We start from the raw sequence: 2848 nt of genomic DNA, 5'->3' as shown, positions 1-2848 counted from the left end.
GGTCCCGAGTTCGAGTCTCGGTCGGGCACACAGTTTTAATCTGCCAGGAAGTTTCATATCAGCGCACACTCCGCTGCAGAGTGAAAATTCTCATTCTGGAAACATCCCTCAGGCTGTGGCTAATCCATGTCTCCGCAGTATCCTTTCTTTCAGGAGTGCTAGTTCTGCAAGGTTCGCAGGAGAGCTTCTGTAAAGTTTGGAAGGTAGGAGACGAGATACTGGCTGAAGTAAAGCTGTGAGTACCGGGCGTGAGTCGTGCTTCGGTAGCTCAGTTGGTAGAGCACTTGCCCGCAAAAGGCAAAGGTCCCGAGTTCGAGTCTCGGTCGGGCACACAGTTTAAATCTGTCAGGAAGTTTCATATCAGCGCACACTCCGCTGCAGAGTGAAAATTCTCATTAAGTAATTTCTGTTGGAAATATGTATTAATAAAATGCCCACCCAGTAATGATTGTGTAATAACCTACATTTTATCAAGAATGCTAATGCTTGATGACCAAATCAATGTTTGGTGTTTTTGAATATTGCAAAAAATTACTAGTAGCTCCTTTACCTTAGCTGTGCTTGCTAAGGCAGCTACTTGGGAAAGTGATAGTCTTATGCTCCCCAACTTTAGGATTCCATACCCCTTAAAGTAATTCCAAAGCAACACCGTGTTTTGAAGCATCTGTCGCTACTTTAAATAACTCATGCATCATAGGCTTGATCAGTATAGGTGCATGTACTAATTATTGCTTAATGTTCTTAAAAGCTTCTGATGTCCTTTTATCCTGTATCCAGTTTGATCATTGTGTTAATAATGTTAACAGTCTAGGATCATTCCTTACTTGGCTGTTCATGTAACAATGACAAAATCCTGCTAGTCTTAGGAAAGAGTGTAATTGTTTTATGTTCTGGCATCTGGGACAATATTTTATAGCTCTTGTCCTTTCAGGAGTGGGTTTGGTTCCATGCACCCCTAAAAGATGTCCTAAGTACTTCGGTTTCTCTCTGCCAAAATGAGTTTTGGATAGTTAACTGGTCATGCCCTTCTTGTAAAACTTCTGCTGAGTTTTTGCTAATAATTTATAGTGCTCTTCCCATGTCTTGCAAGCTATTTAAGTATGTTCTGTGTAGAAAATTAGTAGTTGTCATAATTCTTTCTCTGAAGTTTCATCAAGAGCATGAATAAATGCCAAAACTGAAATATTTAAGCCAAAAGGCAGTAGATCTACTTTGAACTGATTTGACTTTTCTGTCAAACAAGATGGCTGTGTAGTGTTTCAAAATTTTTTGTAACGTCACTTGCCACTCTCCTACTGTGAAGTCCATTGGACTGAAATATCTGGCTTGTTCAAATCTAGCTAGCAAGTCATCAATACCCACAGGTCTGTCTCTTCCAGTTTCAGTATGTTTGTGGCTAATACATGTGCCTAAGACCAGGTGTACTCTGCTTGTAGCATGTTAAAAACCGATGATGAATTACTCTAAACTCGTATACTATGCCCCATGATTTAAAATCCTCCAAATGGGCAGTTCTTCTTTCTACCGCATCTTCTACCAGATAACTTACAAGGAGAGCTCCCCAGGGATGGGATCAACTTTTTGAAACCATCTATATGGTGATGGAGGTTAGGGTTCTGTGTATCACACCCAGCAACTGTTCACCTTGGTGGGCCCTCATTTGCAAATAATCAATGAAACAAAATTTCAAGATTTCGTGTAAGCATGAAGAGCACAAAAAACTATTATCCGTTCACAGTAAGGCGCTATGGTGTAGTGGTTAAGATCTGTTCCTGATGTGCAGAATATTGTTGGTTCAAATCTCGTCAGATGCTCCAAATTTTTTAATTTTTAAATATTTGTTGCAATGACTTAGCATGGCTTTTATTCAATTAATTAGTTTAAATGTAATCTTTTTTTTAAAGTGTCTGACCCCTTGTCAAGTCACTTCAGTCAATGTATTAACAATTGAATTTGCTGTTATTTTGTCTTCCCCTCATTCGTTTTCCATTTGGAAACTTTGTGCATGTCATTTTAATTATTTTTATTTATCTATCATAGTATTTAAACATTTGAAAATGCCCATCTATAAGTTAAAAAACAAAAGTTGTAATAATTATTACGTTGGCTCTGAAATGGTGTCAGATATGTATTTCTTGTTACACGATGTACATTTTTTTGGATGACAGTTTTCATATGAGAAACAGAAGTAATGACTGCAGTAACATGCACAAAACCATAAGATAGTGAAATGGAATAAATTGAATCAAACTTAGTACATAAAAATAATTAAAAATCATGCTCAAAGATTGCAATGAAAAAAGAATGATTAGAAGGAAAAATAACAGCAAATGAAATAGTTAATAAGATAATTAAAATGATGTGGGAAAGGATTAGAAATTAAAAATGATTACATTTAAACCAATCAATTGAATAAAGACAATGACCAAAGTCATTTCAACAAAAATTTAAAAATAAAAATATTTTGCAATACTTGAAGAGAATTGAACCCACAAACTTTTACACACCACAAACTTACTGTAACCACTATTTCACAGTGCCATTTTTTAATGGTCTAGGTTCTAGAGCAGCACACAAAATTGTGAAATCTTTTTCTTCGATTACTCTCAAACAAAGACACTCCAGTGCGACTGGCTGCAGTGTGTGATACCTATTTTTCTACCTCAGTCTCAAATTCCTTAGGTTCTTTAATATGGTCACTTCTATATTAGAAATTTTAAAACTTATTTCCTCTTCCTCCATCTTCTTTGTCCAAACTGCCATACAACTTTAACAACAAAAGGTACACTGATCAGCCAGAACATTAAGACCACCTACCTTTGGCATTGATAACAGCAGTGACACATTG

The 2848-nt window shown here is 36.6% G+C and overlaps 1 non-coding gene across 1 annotated transcript; it reads left to right on the top strand.

Annotated features, from left to right (window-relative positions):
• The first annotated feature begins 256 nt into the window (after positions 1-256).
• Trnal-caa lies at positions 257-331 on the top strand. Its single transcript has one exon. It is a non-coding gene; the product is annotated as a tRNA-Leu (tRNA).
• The last annotated feature ends 2517 nt before the right edge of the window (positions 332-2848 follow it).

The sequence above is a fragment of the Schistocerca piceifrons genome, chromosome 1 (assembly GCF_021461385.2).
Source record: "Schistocerca piceifrons isolate TAMUIC-IGC-003096 chromosome 1, iqSchPice1.1, whole genome shotgun sequence".
NCBI classification, from domain to species: Eukaryota; Metazoa; Arthropoda; class Insecta; order Orthoptera; family Acrididae; genus Schistocerca; species Schistocerca piceifrons.
This window is presented reverse-complemented; position numbering and strand designations above follow the sequence as displayed.